The sequence below is a fragment of the Ctenocephalides felis genome, unplaced genomic scaffold (assembly GCF_003426905.1).
Source record: "Ctenocephalides felis isolate EL2017-DRISC unplaced genomic scaffold, ASM342690v1 CF-g0.4_SCAFFOLD_01604, whole genome shotgun sequence".
Lineage (NCBI taxonomy): Eukaryota > Metazoa > Arthropoda > Insecta > Siphonaptera > Pulicidae > Ctenocephalides > Ctenocephalides felis.
The window spans coordinates 293,734-299,733 of record NW_020537758.1 but is presented as its reverse complement, the minus strand read 5'-3'; positions in this window follow the sequence as shown (position 1 = coordinate 299,733).

The window sequence follows — 6,000 nt, the reverse complement described above, 5'->3', positions numbered from 1 at the left end:
ATTGTTAAAAAAAACATGAAAAAAAAATTTTTTTTTCAAACTGTCGCCATTCAAACAATTTTTTTTTTTTAACTTATCCAAGGTTCATACGATAGCGGCTTCTATAATAATTAAGAATCCATCTATTTTTTATGTTTCGGATCACCAGGAGGGTTGGAACCATGCACCCCAGGACGCCCTCTTTTTTTTGAGCCCCCACTTTGACTGCTCATAACTTTGTGAATTCTATTTTTTTTTAATTATTTTTTTTATGTAATTATAAAATATCATAAACAAATCATAAAAAATCGATAGTAAAAAATATAATTTGTTTCCTTTATACAGCGCTTCAAAAACCGGCCAAAATTCATGCTTCTACAGTAGAATACGCCCTTAAGGTGTTTTTAGTCTCGCAACTTACTGAATTCTAAAAATTCTAAATTTAAAAATATAATATAAAAATTATTATACCGCTGTTTGGGAGGTATGGCAATTTATAAATATACAGACGAATATATACAGAATTTGGAATTTTTCTATAATCCGTAATATTGAGAAAGTTTGCATTAGACCTAAAAAGGGATCCGTATTTACCTAAGCTATGGAAATATATATGGAAAAATTATATGATTTGCATATGCATCCTGTGCTTACTTAGACTAAACAATGATCATAATATGTTTAACAATTTTTTAACAGTATTTACAAATTATATTCAAATCACCCAAAGCAAGTGGGTTGAAGTCGTGTAATTTTTTAATTTGCCTCTCCCCTCTGAATTTAAAAATGGATTTTTCTGTGGGGCGAGCGCCCCACGTTGGGAATTACTAGTCTAGGAGTACAATTTTTTAATCTACTACCAGGTTAAAATAATCGAGTGATCATCAATTCCACAGAACCTTCATCAGATTTTCAAAAGATCAAAGTTTCTATGAATACGAGTGCATACGTATGCATACAAATCTCAAATTGTAGGCCGAAATTGAGACGATAAGTCTATCAGGTTAACTCTTTTGCTATAAATTGTCAACTAATTTACCACTAAATAAATGTCAATAAAACAATGATTAAAAAAAATTACCAATAGATCTTGGATTGTAAAAATTTACAAGCGATCGAACGGCTTATATTTTTGCCTTAGATGGCAAAAAATTCATCGAATTATTAAAATATTATTTTTTTTAATTTAATTAAAAGCAAAAGAGTTCTTATGCTTTTGTATTTATAGAATTGCTTTTAATTTTTAACTAACGCCCGCTATGTCCGAAACAAGTCCAACTTATATCCGCAATATTAGGGTGTCGGACACTTTTCGGTCTTAAAGTAACATATGTGAAATTTGAAATACACTACTGGATTGTAATTAATATTTCAGTTCATACACCTCAATTTGTTACTAAATTAAAAACAACTTTGATAAAACCAGTGGTGAACTAAGCGTCCGATTTGAATGATCTAAAAAACTTTCTGCTTGTATTGACAAAACAATTGCTTTTGAGGATAAAAAATTATTACATCCTTTTTTTATTTTCCATGAAATATTTTAGTAATTTTGGATTAAAAATTCAAAAAATGACCCAGGCTAAGCACAGTCTAATCGCCACTCTGGTACAAATGTTTACCCAAGTGCGTTTAGACTTTTCCAATTTTGTAAAAACTGTTGAAAAATGTGAAAATGCCGCCAAGATAAGCACAGTATAAGTGAAAATGTCGCATAGAATTATTTGCTTGATAGACTTGTGACTATACCGAAGCACTTTTTCAATTTTGTGTAAATTGGGCAACTATGTTCTAATGTTCTAGAGATAAATTGATTTATAATTTACATTTGATTTGCTCAGATATAACAAGATAGCAAAAATAATGATGAATTACAGTATTTGTAATAATATATTTAAAAACGTTTAAAATTTCTGGAATATTTCATTACGGTATGGAAAGTTCCAGCAATTCGCTTTAAGGCACGATGCCATGCACAACTAGTTTTTTTTTTTTTGAAAGTGTTTGGATTTTTTAACAAAAAATCTGATAAAAAATAAATACACATGATATCTTACTATACCTTTCTTTCACCCACGTGATATTTCGTGATTTTTTGACAAATTCCCCTTCCTTTAAAAACCTCACGAGATTAATAGACGCCCCATAGGCTGGCATTTGGTATGACTATCAATATGCCCCAGCAAGATTTATATGAACCATGCGTTGCAGTGGGTGTATTAGCCAATTAATTTGTTATAGCTGCCTCTTTCACTTATTAAAATATCACTTACAACTAGTTTTTTATTCTTCAGATTTGGAGGCCTGATCCTTGCGAGAGCTGTCTCTGCCTGGACGGCGAGACCTTCTGCTGGTGGCAACAGTGCGACACGAATCACATGCCCGAAGAAGCCCTAATGGCGCTGATTAAAGAGGAACCATCATTAATTACGACCAAGCATCAGCAGTTGGACCACGAAATAAAACAGAGAAAATTCTCCGATACACCGAGCACCACCACCACTAATGCGAATGGCGTGGATTTGGTAAAAATTTACCAGAGCGATTTCATATCGACGCCGGGAGGCGACACTACGAATTCCAATACGGTGGAATATTCTCAGAGCACTTTTTACAATTATTCAGAATCTACCGACACGTCGGTTAGTGTTTCGGAAGATGTCGAAACTAGTAGTGTACAGGATCCGAAGTCGACAGACTTCGACAATACGTCGCAGGATGATTTGGCCAGTTCGAGTTTTCATCAGACGTCTGATTCTACAGAAGGCGCCAATGTCTTGAATGTGCATTCAAATCATTTGTCTTCGACAACAAATGCTGATAATTTTAATGAAACTGTAAATGAAACAACAGTAGTTACTGATGGTGTCTCCGCAGTGGAGGGAAAGGAGGCTGGTGCTAGTAGGAAGTGCATTGTCATGGGTAAGGGATTCAGTTTTTTATTAAATACTAGATGACCCGACTGTCGTTGTCCTGTACCCATGTCTACAATTAAATATAATATAGTAATATTTACCGTTTACCTAAAAATAATAATTATTGTTTTTTAAGTTACTCTTTACGCCAAAATGCGTATACATTCATAATATGAGCGATGTTAAATGTAGAACTGCTTTAAATAAAATGATAAGTCTCAATTCTCACATTATATTGGAAATTGAAGTCTTTTAAACGGTATAACATAACCATAACTATAACATAACACTGGTACTTCATGTTGGATGAAATTAATTTAATTTTTTATTATTTAAGATATCCAAAATTGCATCTTAAACTTCTCCTAATCGATATCGTGAGGGCCGAATTGTATATATTCATCTTTACTTTCCCATTTGTTGTTATAATGTGAAATTGTTACAAATTTTAAAAATATTGGGGAAAGATCAGTAAAAGATGCAAAGAAATTATATATTGAAAAAAAAAAACTATATTGAAAATTTAATATCCGAATCTTGTGTTGGCGCCCCCTAAGGCGTGCGCTCGTATTTTTTGCATGCATCGCATTAAAGGTAGGACCGGCCTGATTAATACTTAATTTCATATTTTAAGTGAATTAATTTGTCATAACCCGTTTATATGTGTATCATTCAATCTGCCATCATTTTATATTATTTTAATTTCTGGCACATCTCAGCTGCTTTTTGGGAATAATAATGTAGACATTTTATTTTTCTTATTCATAATCATACATTTATTATACATATTCTAACATAGTCTAGGTTCATAAGTAAATTGAAATTTTTGGCAGATGATAGTTTTAATTTGTTTTCAATACAAACAATGACATGTCGTTTTTCGCATTTTTTTCATTTATTTCTATTAATATTGCACATACATCCCAGGACCATATAATCACATACATTCTAGGAAATTTCCTTAACAAACTTCAGAAAGATTTATCAAAATTCGAATAATCGTTTAGGAGGAGTATACAGCGAATGCTTGTAATTGAATATGAACTTTATATAATAGCATATATATAATTGATTCTACATTTGTTAGAAAACGTTTGTATGTGAAAAAGAAAAGGGCTGTTTTTAGGGTTTTTTCGGCAATTATTCGATTTTTGCTCGCCATAAGAACCGTTCTTGGACATCAACGAACATTTTAAAAAAAGTTATGCGCTTACCAATATATTTTGCGATTCATTTTTTATATAAGATTATACCCTTTGGAACTTTTAAACCATTTGTCTAATATAACTATAGTATATTTTGAAAATTTGTACAAAATTGAAAAACTGCAATAGTTTCTAACTATAAATTCTTATAAATCACTCATAAATCAATATATTGTTAAAGATTATTACTGATTCTTAAAGATTAAATCGATTATTACGTCAGGAAATTATGAACTCTTACTTTTCCCACATATTATCTTTAGTTTATAATTTGTATACTTTAAAATTGTAATTATATTGTATTATTAAAATGCAACTTTTACACCTAACAAATCATATGTTTTATCAAAATTCCAATTTATTAATACATCTTCTTCCCAGGTGTCGAGTATGGCGTCGGAGCGGTGTTGCCAGGTGAGACCGGAAATTGTCTGCGTTGTGTCTGCTCCGAGGTGACCAGCACCAGGGTCGCCGCATCCGCGTCCGCGCCTCCGCCTCCGCCTCCGCCGGTCGTCACGTGTCACCCGCACGAGTGCGCCCCCTTGACAAGGCAGGACATTCTGGAGGATTCGGCGGATACGTTTTAAGATAGAAACTAAGTTAGTTTTATATCAGATTTAGTTTAGGTAATTGACAAATGCATGGTATATTTCATTATTAACAGTGCTGTCTTAGTAAATAATAGTAATAGTATTTTATTTATATAAATTAAAATACATTGCAGAAATCTCTAAGAATATTTGACATATTAATTCTGTCATCCTAGTGAATAAGTGGTGAAGTCAATTTTCACTGTTTTGCAATGCTCAATTTCAAAGTTCTATTGTGTAATATCTAGTCCAGTCATTTGGTTGTTTTGCCAGTACAGTACTCCGGGAATTCTTAAAATTGGTCATCTTATAGATTTCGAGGTGCTCCTTACGAAAATCAACTCTGACACCTCAAATTTGAACGGCAAGTTGCCGCCATATTGAAAGAATGGCGTCAAAAAACTATGTACGAATTAAACTAGATAAAATTTCCTACAATTCTTTAGAAAACCGTTTTTTTTTTGTAAAATTGATAGTTTGAGAGTACGGCCGCCTCAAAGTCTTTGCCGCTCTCGCCGTAGTATCAAATCTCTCCATATATGACAGCACTTTGAACTTGACCACATTCCTTCTAATAAATAAATATTTTCAATGTTAAATTAAGCGAATAAGATCTAGAAATAAAATAATTCAAATATTTTTCTGTTTTTTGCTAATTTTTTAACACTTCAAGCCACTTACTTATAGCTACTTTGCCATTGAAGTGTTGAAAAATCAGCAAAAAAAACGAAAAATATTTGAATTATTTTATTTCTAGATCTTATTCGCTTAATTTAACATTGAAAATATTCGTGTATTTAAAATTAATGGTTTAAATTTCATATAAAGTACTTCATTAACTTTCTGTAGGGTAGTTATAGTAATGGGACGAAAATCGAAAATGAAAAGTTTGGATTAAATAATTGAAAAAATCACTCAGGCTAAGCACAGTCTAAGCGCCACTCTGGTACAAATGTTTGCCCAAGTGCATTTAGACTGCTTTGTGTTGGAGCACTTTTCCAATTTTGTAAAAAATGTGAAAATGCCGCCAAGCTAAGCACAGTATAAGTGAAAATGTCGCACAAAATTATTTGCAAATGCGTTTAGACTGTGACTATACAGGAGCACTTCAATTCAATTTTGTGTAAATTAATTAGGCAACTCTTTTTTTTGTTTGAAATTGAATTCGAAATGAAATGACGATTGTTAATGTTCTGGAGATAAATTGATTTATGATTTACATTTGATTTGCTCAGATATAACAAGATAGCAAAAATAATGAAAGTTACAGTATTTGTAATAATATATTTGAAAACGTTCAAAATTTCTTAA